Consider the following 17,871-nt stretch of genomic DNA (forward strand, 5'->3'; position numbering starts at 1 on the left):
GGTGTTACCAAGCAGAACGTCAACTTCTTTGAGGATATGGTAAAAAAAAAGAGGGACGGATTATGAAATGGCAATACTACATCAATCTATGATGCTGCAGCAAATAGCCGCCCCCATGTTTGATCATGTTTATTGTCTTCAGCCATCTGCAGCTGACAACCCTTGACTGAACAAGCTGTCTGCTATGCCACGAGGGAGCGAGGAGGAATGTCCACACTTGTTCATAAATGACACTCTGGTACGAACGCGTGGTTGCAGGCTACCCAATGGAGAGAGGGGAAGCGTTCAAATCACGATGTCCAGGAAGCAATCCTGCAGCGCACTCGTACAGGAAACACACCGTCACAGTTGCTGATCCTGATGTACTGTCTCTCTGGATCCGATCAACAGCATAAAATATATAGCAGCTAAAGAAAAATAGCATTGCCGGGTTTTAAACTGTTGCTCCGTTCAGCAGTGGCTGACTACGCTCCTGTGACATTTAAGGGAATTAGGTGGTGTTAAGAATAATGACAACCGCTTTGTCTCTGTTAAAGAGCTTAGCCACGACACAGAGAACAGTTCTGCGTCGCTCTTTAAAGCACAAAGGGAAAATCTTTGCCTGTCTGGCGACACTTGAGTGAACCACTTTGCTGGGGTGAAAACATGACTCCAGCCTGTTGTCAAGTTCATAAAAATGCTAAACTGAATGCTCGATGATAAACCACCCAGCTAAGACATGCTGCAGTATTCTACATGACTGAATCACTCTTCAAATACAGAGGTCAAAGTCATACAAACAGGAACTGCCTAAATTGGTTTTATATACTTCAGCTATTCTTTTTTTTACTGCTTTGGTGAAATAATCTACAGGTTTCTGATGGTTCTCCTAAACTGGAATGAATTTTCACAAATGAGGGTGTGTGCATGAGTTCTGACCTTCAGCTGTGGGCCAACAGTCAGCGCTCTTTAAGCAAAAGGTACCCGCCTGTCAGCCTGACTCCGTCCACAGTCAGACGTTGACAACCTGAATAAACATCAAAAGTAAAGCGTGGCTCACCTGAGGGCCAGAAGACACAATAAATGATCTCAAAATTCAGAAGAGGCGGTCTGACGGGACAAATCTGTGGTAGGTTGGATTTTAGAGGGTCACCGATGTGACCTCTGTTCGTCGCTAACATTAGCGACACAGACTTGTGAACTGACCTGGATCCGGTGTTTGTGTTAGCTTCGAGAAGAACAACTGTAATCAGGGGTGAGACGCCAACGCAACACAAGGCAGAAACAAACCGCTGTAAACAGACAGCAGATCAATCTGGTTTCCTTTTGATCCAAAAACACAGCTAAAAAAAGCAAATCTACTATTGTGGTGTTTTTAAAGTAGGAGATCTGGGACATGGGAAAATGGTTCTTAGAATTGTTTGTTTTTGATTTTTTTAAGCAGACATCCTTTATCTTTCCCAGCAGTCTATTTGATTTAATCTATATCCTCTCATTAGGATGTCTAATTTATTCCAGGTTCCCTGCTCCGGTGGAATCCATTTTTATTTATTTTTTATCTGTAATCTTGACATAACTCTCCCAGTTGAGTGTGATCAGTCTATTAGCTTATCAGTCATGCTACTAAGGCCTGTCATTATGAGTCAGGCATGATGGTTTCTGATTGAACGCTGATGCCTGTTAAGATCATTAGATCTTACTGGCCTCAGCAGAAATATCCAGGTCCCATCAATGAGCTCAACTTCCTAAAAGGACTAAAACTGTGACCTTTAGAGCAGAGGGGTCAATGTGATGCAACCCTCCTTTTAAATTGCCTGAGACTGATGTTAACAGAGCATGGCGCTGTCACCTGCTATCAAACGCTGTTGATCTTTGCCCTGCTTCCCATCATCAAACACCCGCTGACATGTTCTGAAGACGCAGCAGCTTTCATATGCGTGACTGAGAAGGATGATTCCTTTGCATCCCGTCTAGCGATCAGACGGACGCTAATTTCCAGCAAGGGAGAATAATGTGTGTCTTGGCCATATCTGCTGACCTTTTAGTGCCATGGCAACAGCAGAGGTAAAGCTCAGACATACACTCGAACTCTAATGTTTCCTCCAAGCGAACCTTGATCAGCATTCAGAAAACTTTATTATGCTGAAACAAACGTGTCCTCAACAGCAGACTTTGGCCTCCAAAGAGGTTGCCTGGGTGGAATTAAATGATCTGGAACCCGATAGTTATTTGTGGGTCCGGGCGAGCGAGTTTTGGTCTGTAAAATGTGTTGCTGATGCTCCTCTGCGATCTGAATTTCCTCAGAAGCCTTTCTGGGCGTACCTGACGCGATTTAAACGATCCCCTGAGCTAAAAGGGTCATTTGTCTTGTGCCAAGACGACAGAATCTATAGCAGCACTTTGAGCGTGAGATAAATGTGAGACCGTTAAATGAATGAACGCTGGCAGTGCTTTCAGTTATGTGAAAGAAATATACACCAAAATATAAAAGGAGAGCATTAAAACTGCAGATACATTACTTACAGCCGTTATTGATCATCTAGACACAGCGGTCTTGCTTCACAGCTCATGTAAATCAATAACTAATCTTTTGCTGCTGTTTATTCCTTGTTTTGATTTGTGTAAGATTTCAACCAGACTGTATGTGTGAAAACACCTGACGTTACGGAGAGAGAACGGCAGGAAAAGACAGCATCAATCAAAGGATAATAAACGCCCATTCTAAAAAAGTCAATACCATCACCATCATCGTTGTTATCAAAGGGTTCATCTCCGGAACATGCCGGATCTATCCCAGCTGACCCTCCCAGCGACGGTCCAGTTCATGGTCACGCACTCCAGGGCCTCACGCCGCCATTTCCTGCTCTAATTTTCTTAAAGAAGCAGAGGTTTTCACAGCTATAGCAGCAATCCGATTATCATAGTGGGATCAGTCGTCATGGAAACCAGGGACGGCGCGTGGCGTTAAGCCATCCCTTACACATCCCGAAACATCAAGAACTAGTGTGAAAATGCAGCCTCCCTCAAAATAAAGACATGACACACTCCGGCTGACGTATGAGGCACATTCCCAAACACATGAGCACATTTCTGACGCCGCGTGTGACCATCTCCAGCTGATAAAATATGGACTCTGAGTTTCAGGGTAACATGCAACAGCTACGAATCCACTGCTGATCCTTGATGAGCCAGAATCTCAGAGTGTCTGATTCAGGAAATTAGCTTTGCTGGACAGATTTGGCTTCCATTGCACCGTAAATGCAGTTTGATGCGGCCAGAAAAATCACGCAAATATTGCAAAAACATGGCAGGATATTGTGTTGAGCCTGTAAACAGAGAAGGCTGACGGTCCACGTCAGAATTCCCTCTGACAGAGTACAGGTGGAGGAGAGATTAATCAAAGGAGGGGGAAACAATGCTATGAAACGGAGGCAAATAAAGCCAGAAATTCTTGGCCACACGTGGAGATGACAGCCATCTGTGAGCTCCTGCTCCAAAAATCTTATTACCAAACCTCCCGCTGAGTGAAAACTTTGTTTCCCACCTGTCTGCCATGTATGGTTTTAATCCCGTCAGCTCTTCATTCCAGCATTTCCATCTCAAAGACGTGTAACCTCCTAACCCGGCAGGTCAGGTCATGCTATTTATGGTCTGTTATCCCTGGTTCGCAAAGAATATAAAGTGTCTGGAAAGTTTAAATTAAATTTACATGCTGCTTCAATTAAATACAGCATTTTGCATATTTATGAAAAATAGTGAACTGTGTTAAAAAGAGTCACAAACCCCCCCTCCCAGTTGTTCAGGTATGACTTTAAGTAATGCACCAGGAAAGCTCAAGCATCAGGAGGCTGGAATACAACATATAATAAAGCATAAAACAAACACAGTTACCGAGTCTGTCAGGACATTTGGTGTTTCTATTGATTGAAGGCTGGTCGCCAACGTTTGAGAGCATTACCTGGTGAACTAGTGTGTTTTGGTTGGAAAGTGACTCATTAAGGTGTGTGTACAAGGTTAAAGCTGTAACCGTCACTTCACCATCACGCTGATGAACGCACAAATATTACAGGATATATATCTTTATGCTTGGGGACCAACAGCCGAGCAGCAGCTGAACATAATCAATGCTTCAATCAACACTGGTGAGCAGTGAGAGCACACGAGCCGGGCGTTTGAGGAATGACCTGAGCATTGTCCTCCAACCAGCAGAAGTGACCGACCTAACAATAGCCAGCCCTGGGAAAGACAGCAATGATCTTCTTATCTTCTCTTCAATATATTGATGCGTTTGCCAGGTGAGCCCCATTTGGACCAGAGAGGTGTGGATATGCATGTTTATGAACTGGTTACCACCACACAGGGCGCTCTAAGGCTCCTTAGTGCCAGTCAAGCTTACTCAAGCGTGGTGCGGGCTGAACTGATTGATGGACGAGAGCGGAAAAGGCAGGTGGGGTAAGAGACACGGGCTGAGGAGAACCTGAGGTTAGACTGCTGTCACTGATCTAATTGGTGCATTCAGGCCAGGGAAATGCGGGGCCTCGTGGGTGCAGTTCAGCTCACTAAAAGCTCTTAAACCATCAGGTCCACAACATTTGTTTGTCTGGTCCAGACAGGAAACACTGAAAGAATGACTGGCATCACATTTTCTTTCCAATTACAGAGCTGTTGTAAACACTCTGACCTCCATTTTTCCCCTTGTCTGCGTCTGTGTTGTATTAATTTTTGCCTCTGTCACTTATGATACATTCACATTTTCAATGACTGTTTGCAAAACAAATTTACAGAATGTAATTACATGTAAATCAGCATTCAGCACCTTGTAACCATTTCCATCTTCTGGCCCATTACAACTCAGACATGAGACATAACAATGTGTGCTGTAAGGATATAAAAAAAATCCATAAAAATAATATAAGTGTAAGAAACTGGGAGAAATATTTCATTACAGGCACTGTTAAAAGATATATTTGTTAAAACAGGTGTACACTGTAATTATTAAGCCAAGAGGAACAACTAGGGAACTATTTTAAGCTGCGGATGAACACACATTTGCTGTACGATGGTTGATGTGAGAGTCACATTCCACTGATGCGTCACAAGAATAAACGTCAACCTGTTTTCCAATCATTCATAAACTCAATACTGAGCTGGATATGAGATGAGTCTGTTTAAAACTTTAAATGAACTAAAACCGATGCTTAAACAGTAATAGACAGGAAGGCCGTGCACGGAGGTCACGTGCACTGACTCCTGAGACACATTTCTGAGTCCTGGGAGGGAACTCATGCAGCAACTGTGTGTGGAAATGTTAACTTGGTAAGAGCAGGTAATTCGGTGCATGTCAAAGTCAAGCCACCATGATCCAGCAGCTCTGTGTGAACTGCGCTCCCTCGGTGCATGCTGGGTAATTTGTACCTCCTCAGGGTTTAGCATATCAGGAGGCGGAGAGGTTATTAATACTGACAATTGTGGCACACTGGAAGGGAACGAGACTGGGAGCGAGGTTTGGCTAGAAGAGACAGGGGAAGAATCTAAATGACACCGAGGATAAATCATCACGCCGTTATTGGCTTTTTAAATTTTAAAAGTCGCATTGCTGGAAAAAACCTCCTTCAGTGGTGCCAAAAGTCTTTCTGTCAGTTTAAAAATAAGCCGCTGGGCCTCTGGGGGTGAAGACAGGAGCTGTTTATCCTGAGGTCTGTGGTTTTCGAGCCAAGGCGGCGTCATGTAAAAGAAGAAATGCTGATTTTGTCTGTTTGGCTTTGACAAAGAGTTCCAACCAAAACAACAGTCACCAACTTTTGACAGAGGGTGAGGGTGACGGCAGATGAATAATGCACGAGCTCCTGCACCACCTCAACGTTTGCCTTTCATTATTCCGCTCACTTTGTCCTCGCTTACTGAAATTCATTACCGCACGCGCTCTGATGATTGGTGGGAGAGCGCGCGCTCGGAGAGGAAACCTAAAGCTACTGATTGCATTTTTGCCAAACGTGACTCTTTGGGCACATTCTTGCTAAATGAATGGAGGGGAAGAGGTCAGTGCACATGCACGCCAACACTGCGCATCTCTCGTCAACAGGTTGAAGCGGGTCCAAAGTGATGCCGTTTGCTGTCACAGAGATCGTTTGCATGGATTCATTAGAATGCTTCAGCCCTGTGAGACACAACTGTAATGGAATCTGTATCTCTTGTAGTGGACGTTTTCGATAGGGGACGCTGATAACGGAGTCCCAGGTGGAAGGACCAGCTCAGTGATTGCCCTCCATCCACTGCATGCTGATCTCCTTCAGAGCTTGTCGATACGTTTAAGGACACGGTTCTGAGGAAATGTCTGATTTTTCGATAACCCCCTGGCTTTTAACTCTCTGTGTCGTCCCTTTGACCTGACAGATCCTTTAAACAGAATCAAATGATGGCTTCAAAAAGCGGGGTGGAATTAAGATTGAAATTGTAAATACAAACATAGTATAGTGCTCAAAGAATCTCAGTTTTGTCTCTCTTTTGTCTGTCTGGACTGCAGAAAAGGATTCTTTTTTTTTTGTCTTTGCGGCCTTCGGAGATGAAAGAGAAACTCAAAACTGTCCTTTCCTTTCCGACGGCAGTGGTCTGATTAACACAACACGGAGACCGCTGCAGCGTGCCCAGATGGAAAATGTATCCTCTTTCTAGCCCCGCAGTCACCCTCTGCGCCCCTCATTCTTTTTTTCACTTTGAGCCAAATTCACCTGGAATGTCTTTCCATGCCCCCTCATGCTTCTATTTAGGCTTCTGTGGGGAAGAGGAGGGTTTATTACTGGCAGCGGAAGAGGAGACTACTACCTGTGGTCGGGTCAGGAGCCCCATTTTTCACACAGCTATGGCTACAGTTTATTAGCTACAGTCGACACACAGCTTCAGAATCAAGGACATCCCAGGAGACAAAGAAAAGAATAATACGGCCACACCTTAATTTCACGGCGTTGACAGATGACGAGGAGACGAAGAGAGGCGGGTCAAAGGGGAGGAGGCTGAACAGATGAATGCCTCTCACTTCATCGCAGCGCTGAGGCGAATAAACACAGCCGTCTGTGTACTGGCCTCTTTTCCGAAGCGCGTTATTAACACACCACTGGAAAACACTTAACTCATGCCTATTCAATTATGCTAATACACACATATACAAATGACCCCGGTTAGTTATTAGCTGTCCTAATTAGGGGACACGTGTATGAGGGTCCGGCAGAGAGAAGTGAGGGAGAGGGAGGCGTGACAGCGTCTTGCTATCTGCTGATGATAATGGAAGCCTCAGGGCAGGGCTTGGGCAGCTCACATCGTGTCTGTCTGGACGAGTCCGTGCTGGTGTTGGTGACAGCGGCCAGACTTTCGTTTGCACTTAGTGGACATGCAATCAACCACAAAATCCATAGTCAGCGTATGGACGGGTGTGCACGCCCATGAACTGACGTACAGTATCAGTTTAGGCCCGGGAAGTCCTGTGTGACCTCCAGGGCAGAAGACAGCAAGGTTTCATTTCACCGAAACAGATTTAGATTTAATAATAAATCTGAAACGTGAGGCTCAGTTTTAAGATGATCTGCATGTACCAGCATGGCATTTAACTAAAAAGCTGCTGTGAACGTGCGCGCTGCATGAATGACAACCCGGCAGATGAATCAGAATGCTTCGTTGCGCGGAAAGAAGAAGAGAGCGCACTAAAGAAAAGGAGCGATGGGTGGGCATGATCTTTGCTGACGAAATGTCAGGTTCTAACTCCAGACTGGGGAACACAAAAGATTAGGATTCTTATGATCACAAGGTAAAATAATCTAATCTATTTGTGGAAGGTAATTAGCATCAATCCCAGCTCCTTCTTTGCTTCTGTCGGGGAGCGGCGGATTCTCCATGATTCTGCTCTGATTATTATGGAACCAGAAAGCCACGTGGAAGGGGCTCTCTTTATTTCCCTGATATTCAACTAAATTCTAATCATTTGATATCTTTCATTAAAGGGGGGACACAAAGCCCATAGAGTAACCCAGTCTGAAAGCCAAGTGGGATTTAACGCTCCAGTGAGCTACGTGCACTGTGGCAAACAAGCACTTGTGAGCTCTGCTTATTTGAAAAGTTTATTTACCTGGTCTACCTGGTTTAGTCCACCTGTGGACTCAGTCACTGTTAGCCCAAAGAGCTTAAAGGTGGCAAATATTCCAATTGGATCTTTACTTTCTCCTCCCACAGTAACAGGAATACCCGCTACACCGAGCAGGGTCATGCTCCGCAGGAAGTTCTACACAGGAGCACTGGATCAGCGCTGCTCGGCCTCAGTGTGATGCTCCTAATGAAACATGGTTTAAGGTGTCTGTGTGCAGCAGGTCTTTCTGTAGGGGGCAAACAGGACACGGGCAGCTCCACTTTCTGTTCTGACAGCATCATCGACACACAGAGGAGATGGCTGGAGGCCCCCGATGCATCGCTGTGATGGAGGAAAAGCTGACCGGAGTGCGTCCAGTCTGCACGTATTCAGCTAATAAACAGAATGAGCAACATGTTTTCTTTAACTTTCCAATCAAATATCACTCTTGTCAGACGCCGCGTAAAAAGAACCGCTCGTTGGAGGCCGGCCCCACTCCGTCCCATCTTTCCCTGGAGCGAAAAAGCTGGCCAATCAGAGAGCACGAGAGCAATGAGTCACAGGGAGCGTGGATTGCAGCTCCGCTGGAGCGAAAGGAGGTGCGTGCCGCTCTGGGCTTGAAAGCTGTAAAGTCCAGGCATGAGTGATCTGGTCTGAACACAGAGCAACACCCACACATGACACGCTGGGAGACCTACAGACGCCGCCACAAAGCAGAAAAATTTAACTCCAAACATATTAGAGGTGTGTATATTAGAGTCTGTGCTCCTTTAGTGCGCGTCTCTCTTCCTCTTTTAGAAGATTTAATACTCGGACATGTTGCCACCCCTTATTTACAAGCCCACTCTGCAAGGTTAGCTGAAGGTCAGCATGATGCCTAATCCAAATCTAAGTCAGCCTGAACTGTGTTTAATATGGGACTGTTCAGCAGTGTGAATGGACTCATTAACTATTGATGCAGTGGTGAGATCTCACAGCAGACACACTAAATAGTTGTGAAATAAAACGAGCCTGTCAGCAGGAGCGACATTTTATGAGAAAAAGCATTCAATTGCCGTCCAATCGAGAGAGTCACAATGGACTGTCTCCATAAGCGAGTCCAGATTTAACACATATTGTACGTCTAATAGCAACAATGGTGTGATTATGAGAAATGAGCAGACTGTTCAGGTCCACTCTGGGACACGCATATCCATTTTCCAAGGAGTCAGTGCGGCCCAGTTGATGTGAATAGAGCATACTGAATGCTGGGGAAGAATAAAAGAAATGAAAGGTGGTGGAAAAATGAAGTTGAAATTGAGGCAAAATCCTGAAGCCGAGTCGGCTTTACGTCTGAAAGGATGCGTGTGTGCTGGTCTTTCATGGTTTCAATGGAATCAAATAGAGAGAGGGGGCTTATTTGAAGCCCCTCGATGCAACCTTCACCTCTTTCATGTTGGAAAATGAGAGCAGAAAAAAAAAAAACGCCAAGAAAGAGAAAAGCTTTGCTGAGCCTCCGGCCCAGTAGCCCATCTTTGTTTAATAGTCTACTGTACATCAGCATGCTTGGATGGAGGGAAGGACGGGAAGGAGAGATGGACTAGTTGGTTTCAACAGAATCTGGGATAATGAGGACGGAGAGACAGAGATAAGAAATGACAAAGGGGAAATGACAAACAGCAGGGAAGGCAACGCAGTGATCCGATTACAGTCTCATTAAATGACAAAGCAACCGGAGTTAAGAAGCCAGCGCGCAGCTTTAGCCCCTTTATCTCCTCTGAATAACCGTCACCTCTGACCACACCACGAGTACCAGACCCTCGTCTCAGGGCTGACCCTCTCCGAGGGTCCGCTTATCTCCTCCTGCCGCCACAGCTGCATGCAAAAATGCAAACAAATAATTCCCCAGATTATTCATGAGAAATGTTGCCTGCCAGAGTCAACTTTGATCTCTACTTAACAGCAAAAGCTAAAAGATTCTCCCCGCTCCTTCCAGTCCCCCCCCAACAGTTTGTTTTTTCCTTTGGAGTAATCTCCATCCTTGTAAATCTGACACCCCTGACACCTGTCATCTTGCATGAGCCGCCTGCTCCTCCTCATCCTCCTCCTCATCCTCTCCCTCTACATGACCCGATTCTCCCAGTCACAATTACAGTAGTGCTGCCCCGCCAGTCACGCTTGCACATGCATGTTCACAACTGTTGTTTTAAGCCCCTGTCCTCCCCGCGCGGCACCCGGGACCCCCTCACGCTGTTTCACAAGTGTGCCGTCCAATCCTCTCTTACCTGGCAGCACGCTGTCTTTCCCGGGTCCTCTTAAAAATCCCAGAAAGGGCTTCAGACGAGATGCGGCGCTTGAGGAAAAAGAAAAGACAAAGACTCAAAAAGCACCCTTCCTCCTGTGTGTTTTTTTTGTTTGTTTCACAGAATGGCTTAAGAAGCACTCACGATCACACACTCGAACACCGAGTCAACGGCTCCGGCAAGAGAGCAGCTCGCTGTTCTCCCTCTCTCCATCCGTGACACCCGCCTCTTCTCTTCCCGCCCACCTACTCCGGCTCCCTCCCCCCCTTCCCTCTCTCCCTCTACTCCCGCTCGCTCTCTCCATCAGACAAAATGCAAACATCCCCTTTACCTTCCAGCTCCGCTCACTATTTTCAGACATTTTCCAGAGCCGCTCACACCTTTTGTGAAAACCAATGTCAGCTGCAGGTCCTCCGAGCTCAGCATTTCCACACAAAAGCATTTCGGGTGGTTTGCTGTGCTGGAAAAAGACAAAAGCATTGGCGAAAGCCTAATACATCTAAAACCTTAGATGCCGTGGCTAATGAATAATGCTAATGAGGCATTCAGCACAGGCTCCCTCTTCAAAGCTTTAACCGCTGCTTATTCACACTCATTCTTCTTCATTCCCATCTTTCTGTATCGCTCCGTGTTTGCCCTCCTCTGGGTTCTGCAGGTGTGTTTGACGCCGTTTCGCAGCCATTCTTCAGAACGTCACGACAAGGGCATTCCCAGAGTAAGTGTATGCTAATTCTCATCCTCCAAGAGCCGCCCGCATCCCTTCTTCTCTCATCCTGCCCAGATGTGGCACTGTGGGCTCCGGGGGATGGGGGGGGGGCGCAACTAAGAGCAGTCTCATTTGACCACCCGTCTGGACACAACAAGGCCCTGGGAACCCAATTTAATGGAAGTGTGGATGTTTAATGGTGCTTTCTTGGCATCAAACACAAAAGTCCTGCAGCCAAGAGATGGAAAAATAACCAAAAACAGCCTTTCGCTGCATCTAATGAGAAGGAAACATAGCAGCATTAGAGACAGATGGATTGGCGGTGTTTGTTCATTTATTGACTAGTTTACGCCTCAGTCTCAGGCAGTCTTATTCTTGTTGAAACCTTTCTTTTCAAAATGGTGAATCCCTAACCATGTTAGGTAACCATGCCAACGCGTACATGTTGATGTTTTAGCACGTAGTTTACATGTAGTTAAAGCCTGTACATATGAATAACACATGACTAATCAAATCACCATCCCATTCATAAGTCTCTGCACTAAACACTTGTTTATCCCTAAATAAATAAATCAGTTTGTGGTGTTGCAGCCCCCCCGTGGCCACGCCCCCCCTGGTGTTTCCTGTTTGCCCTTTGAGCCAAACGCTTGAATGGGTCATCTTGCATCTAATCAATTGTCTCCCCGGGACATCCTTGAATTTACCTCCCAAGTTTGCTTGTTTGCTCTGCAGATTAATTGCGTGTTGTTTTCTCCCAGACGACACATCTGTTTTTTCCACTCATCTGCGGGCTGTGCGGCCTGCACGCTCAGCCGTGACTGAAACCAGCCGGATGTGCACATGTATGTGCCCGGCCAGTAAATAAGGTGCACAGGCTGATAAAACACAGCGAGGTGCACTGCTCTGTTGACAAAATGTATAAAAGCTAACAGATAACCAGCTCTGACAGAAAGCAAACAGGGAGGCTGTTAATGATTAGCAGCTAACACCCTGCCTGGACACTAGACGGCCTGCTTCTCTCTATAAGCTTTGGTTAACTGGCTGTGTGTGTTTTGTCTCGCCGTGGCCGTAGGGGGATCGATTATGGGGTAAGGCAATGTGCACGCTGCAGTTTTGTTGCCCAGCGGGCTTGTAGTTCAAAACTAATGAGCAAGGGACAAAGTGCATCCATGCTGTGCAGTGCTGGCCATCTCCAATGGAGAAATTCCCAACAATCTTCAGAAAAATGTCATTTCCAGCATGGCATAAAGCCTCCCTAGTGGCAGCGGCCATGAAAACTGCTCACCTCCAATAGATTATCTTGCTCTGAAACTGGCTGGCAGATAAGCACAATTGTAGAGAAAAAAGAACACATCTATCGAACACCTCTATCAGGCTCTCTATAGAGGAAAAATGCAATGGTTAATGTATCTGCTGGGAGTTTTGTGCCCTTTGTAGGTGTCAGCGAGTGTTTAAGGTTCAGCATTTAAAAACGAGGGGCAAAAAGACATTAAATAATGAAATAAAAGGTTTTTTTTCCTGTCAACAGCCAGTGTTCTCTCGGAAAGAACGATCCAACAAAGAGGGCTGTTATACCCTCTGCTACGACGGTGGATTCTGTCCTCTGGGGCGGGACACGCCCTGTGGGAAGCATGTGGGAATACTCAGAAGATGGGAGAATGGATGGTGAGATGGAATAATGATCTGGTGAACCACATCTGGTGAAGAGATGAACTTTCTAGTCACCTCCATCAATGGTTCAAAACTCATTTATCCACCAATGAGTGGATACGATGAGGCCATTAAAAGTCTGGCGCTGTTAGCTGTTTCCTGTTGAAAACAACAGCAACAAAGTCTGAAAAGCCGATTTAAGAAGCACTTTGTCACTCGAAAAGAAGCTACAGCGGAAGCTCTTAGAATTCAGGTGTCCTCCAGAGGTCGATCTGGAAGGAGGAGGACAGGAAACAAGAGGAACACAAAGGTGTTATTTGAAAGAAAAGGGCAACAACGGCATTCAGAAAAAAAATTAAATGAATGGAAAGCCTTGGACTCTGGTCTCAATCATGAATGAGAACGGCTACCGTCGATTTTTAAAATAAGATATTTTTGTGCTTCGGATTCAATCCAAAATATTCCCAATTTAATGTTTGTACTGCAAAAACTTAAATGAATTAAACCAAAGTCCCTCAACTCAACCATCTTTGAATTGGTCTCACTGAAACAAACATATATTTAGGCAATTGTAGAGCCACTGGACTACATAATTAAATTATACATTAGCCATTATAAAAGTTCAGGGCGTCTTTGTGGACGAGATGTGTTCTCCTGATAAGATCAGCTCCGTGGACATAAAAAAAGTGACCAGAATAACTTTGGTCGGTCCGAACTGCAGGACACTCAATGTCCCGTTAAAAAAAAGATGTGTCAGTCAATCTTTAGCGAGCAAGCTTGCTTGTATCGTGGTTATTTATTATTTTAATAGCAAACTATGCATTTGAGGTACGTAATGGAACTTACTCATAAAAATAGCTTGTCTGTTGTCAGGACTGGCATCAGTATCTGCAGATATTAGAGCCTTTCCGGTGTTGTATATTGCCTTTTTTGTTGAAAATGTATTGCTCTGGCTCTGATTCTTATTTAATGTGACTCCCGTCACTCTCTGACTTCCCCATGTCCCCCACTGGCAGGAAGCTGTCACAAATGACTTACAGCATCATCAGGGGGGTAAGTGGCTGTTCAAATATGGAGCTATTCAGAGGATTCTTTTCAAAGCAGGCAGATGCTCTTTTCACCCCCCTCCTGCCTCACTGCAGATACTGTACACACTGAGTCCACAGCACCCCCACAGCACCTGCTCGGGTCGGGCCACTTTCTGCTGATGTCACACAGATGTTTGGCTGCCACTTGGGCTTATGAAGGCCAGAGACGCAGCAAAATAGATACTGTGGGGTCGGAGGGAGCTTGAGGTTAAAAGGTTAGTCTGGAGAAACCTTCATTAGCATGCTCAGTAGCTTCCATCTGCTCACTGCAGCCACTGGTGCCACATCTTTTTATCCCAGTGGTGATAATTACCACATTCTTATAGAGAGATAAGTGGCCCTTTTGACCCAAGAGTCCCCCTTGACTCATGCGTAGACACAACGTGAGGAGAAAGACAACCGCGCCTGTGAAAAGAAGGTGGACCACACAGACCAGTGAACCTGTTGGAGAACCCTGAACTGGGACGGGATTGTGTACACAGTACTGCCTCTTGGAGTACCCCGGGCCAAGTCTGTGTAGTGGACTCAGAAGGGGGATTAGCGAGGATTTAGAGAGCAGTAATTACCCTTGCCCATTGACTGTCTGGTAATTAAATTACCTTAGCAACCCCCGTTACTGCGCAACACACAGATGCTCCAAGGTCAGCGAGGTGTCACTTTCACAACACGCAAAAACCTAAAATATCAAAGACATATCCGCCAAAAACATCATGGCAAACACACTACGTTCAACATGACAGTCAGAGGAACTCTGCTTTGCTACTGTAAGAAGATGAGAGTCCTAAAGCGAAAGGGTCATACCAATAATTTAACCCAATCATATGAATTAATCTCATCCACCGTGATACTTATGTGTTATTTACTGCTGAATGCACCCAGGACAGCTTACTCATGGCTGATTCATTTCACGTGTAGTTATGATGGAAGACGCTTATAGCCAAGTGAGGTCTGAGCTGAGGTTAAAGCACGGCGGGTTTGGAGAGAGAGGATAGCGATATCAGCAGCAGCGCCCCCACATAGGAAGCAAAGCCCCGATCATCACCCATTCAGCTGGGGCAGAAAGGGAACTTTCAGCTCACATGAACAACAAACTATGATATCATGAAAAAGCACAATATTTTATTAGAATTTACCCAGCAAAAGCCAATTAAGATTAATCTGGATGCACCAAAAGCTGAGGATTTATCAGTAGCTATTTTAAATTCAGTCATTAACTTGCAAACTTGTGCAGCCTTACAGTGGCTCTATGTTAAACTGCATCGCTGCCACTTCAATGCATCCATAAGCTGCAGTGGGAAGATAAGAGTCCGAAGCTACCTACACGTGCTGACGCAAGCGCTCGCTGGCACGTGGACGGCAATTCATGGAAGGACTTCACACACTCAACAAATATCAAGTTACTGATTCTGATTTCCTTTGAAAACCACCTCCACCACAAAATTCCAGACCTTTGCATGAGTTTATCTTCACCACAACGCTAACAGGACGTGTAAAAGCAGCTGACATTTGAAACAAATGCTCACACGTGGCATTCAAGTCTCGCACGAGAAAAAAAACGACCTGTGCCCATAAACTGGGTGGGTGTGTACGTACTCTGTGTGCATGCTAATGGAAACAGTCTGCAGCACAATTGCTCATTAAGCAGAATTGACTCTTCCTGTCAAATGTGTGTTTGCGAAGGGGGACGAGGCGTCCAGACATGGGAGTTGTGGGACTGCATGAGATGATTGATGCCCTTGTTGTTCCTGGGATGTTAGAAATACAGGACAGCCACAATTTTTTCAATTCCCAACCTTCGAGGGAGGTATAAATGGAAAAAGGTGGGCAGCTCTTCAGGAACAAGTCGATCAAGACACATATATCCCTTTAGATTGCCACTAGCATCCGTCGCTGCCTGATGGAACATTTAAGGGACACGAACAGCTGGTGTCACACACACTCCGCAACACCTGACGGGCGAGATGTTATCAGCATGGCAGAATTAAGCCAATAATTACAAGGCCAGATCTTAATCTGAGGCTCCAGGATGAAAGCAGCAGAAAGGTGAGGCAGGAATCATCTCTGAGGAACCTTTCCCAGTCACGTAGGCTGCCCCCCCCCTCAACCTGGGATCCCACCTGCTATAGGCGGCCCCAGAAGTCACCTTGACAGCACCCTCCATCACTGCGGCGCCCAGCAGCGTGTGACAGAACTGATCTCTGCTCAATGCAGGATTCCTGAAAGGTGTGTGGCACACCAGAGACAATAAAAACACCTCTGATGAGCAAAGCCGTACTTGCGAGTTGGGGCGTGAATTTAAAAGAGAAGATAAACAAGTAATCACATAAAAAAAATTGAATCCGCCATTTGATTATTAATCTGCACAAAGCCGTCTTGATAAAAATTAAGTGAATCATTTCTACCAAAATCACTTTAGAAAATTAAACACGCACACACGCGTGATTAGAACAACAGATGATTTGAGGAAAATAGACTGAGGATGAGTCTGGTGCAATTTAGATTTGAGCTGTTACAGTGTTGGTGCTGCAGTTTCATCAGCCCCATTAAACCAACGTCACAGTTAAACCCTAATACACATGTTATCCTCAGCCCAAACTGCCACCTAAAAACAGGCTGCAAGCAGCAGTGTGTTACCGAGGCAGCAACCTGCGGCTCCAATTTAACCTTGTCTGCCCTGATGAACACCGGTGAATTGTTTTGTTTCAGCTAAGAAAATTGGGACCTTGCTCAGAACCCCAGAAGATGGACACTCTGACTCCACCTGAGCGGCGGGCTCCTCACTTTCCCTGCCTCTCTCAGCGGGCCGCACTGGGCCATTTGGATGTGTCACGGGCAATAAGGAAGAAAAATTAGACCACTCTTTGGGTCCACGCTCAGCAGGCCCGATTCCTCCGCCACCTTCCTGAGCCGGGGGGAGGCTGAGCTGCTCGCATACGAAACAAAATAGGATTTAAAAAGGCCAGAATCAGCCAGAGTGGCTCCTAAATAACCCCCGACCCCACCTGCACCTGCACCGGAGTTATTGATGGGCGGCGTAACAAAAATGACCACATTTTAAACACAAAAACCTACACTTAGAAGTGGAATGAGCTGCATCCTCTGTGAGTTGTCTTTTATTGGGTAGGACTGAGCATTGACTCACCTTTAACTCGACACCGCAGGTCCTCTTTAAACACTTCCTCCACTCTCAGCAGTGTTCAATCGGCTCTACAGAAGACAAGAAGAAAAAGGAAAAAGAAAATGCGTTTAAAGCGTAGAACTCCCGCCGATACATGCGAAAACCACGTGCTTTACATTTAAAGTCTGGAAGAATCAGATGGTGTGTGGTTGGTTCCGTCCGGCTCCCTTCTGCTCCGGGGTCGCGGATACGAGCGGATGTCTGTTCTGTGCTTTCACACGCTGCTTCATGTTAATCACAGACCCAGAGCAAAGCCTGCGCCAAGCCCCCGATTTCAAATGCACCGCTAAATATGCACTCCTAACAAATACCATGACTGGAACATCATGAGCATGGCGTGATATCAGAGGCTCCACGCTCGCATCCTCCTTTGTGGCCATCTGCACCGGCTCTTTTGTGAGGCTTGGTGGTTCGTGGCTCATGTCTCCTGTTACCTTTTCCCATGTTCAGTCCTTCTCGTCAATTCCTGACCCATTTTTTGGACTAGCCTTCACACTATCATGCTGTTTGAAGGTTTCTGACCCCCCTCATGTCTGAAGCGTAGATCATTTAAATTGAACAATCTGGGATGAATATCTGAGGCTGTAATCATGTAATTACCAGCTCCACTAGCAGATATATGATTTTCTCATCTGCTGGTGGGGCCAATGCAGCAAGCCCCTCTATCTCCATGTTCAACAACCTGTGCAGTAGCGAACGCAGCGGCGTGATGAAATCTGTACATCTGACTGTAGACCGAGAGCCGTTCTGGCCGGGGATGAGAAACACTTGACATGAGAGATATTACCGGCGTAATCTACACCGAGAGGTTGAGTTTCAGAGCGCGCTGACCTTTCAGGGTTGAACCTGTCAATCACTGGAGTGTTTCTACTCGC

The 17,871-nt window shown here is 45.9% G+C and overlaps 1 protein-coding gene across 6 annotated transcripts in view; it reads right to left on the reverse strand.

Moving 5' to 3' along the window:
• Positions 1-17,871, reverse strand: part of syt1a (synaptotagmin Ia) — an 85,478-nt gene that overhangs the window by 33,782 nt on the left and 33,825 nt on the right. The window contains exons 3-4 of one of the 6 annotated variants that reach the window (XM_057023118.1): positions 16,961-17,025; positions 919-1,006 (exon numbers count right to left, since the gene is read on the reverse strand). The gene's annotated coding sequence lies outside the window, so the exon portion shown is untranslated. Of the gene's footprint in view, positions 1-918; positions 1,007-10,356; positions 10,639-16,960; positions 17,026-17,871 lie in introns of those variants that run through there. The other 5 variants (XM_057023115.1, XM_057023117.1, XM_057023119.1 and 2 more) reach the window with 5 other exon arrangements.

Source organism: Takifugu flavidus, chromosome 22 (genome assembly GCF_003711565.1).
Source record: "Takifugu flavidus isolate HTHZ2018 chromosome 22, ASM371156v2, whole genome shotgun sequence".
Classification (NCBI taxonomy): Eukaryota; Metazoa; Chordata; class Actinopteri; order Tetraodontiformes; family Tetraodontidae; genus Takifugu; species Takifugu flavidus.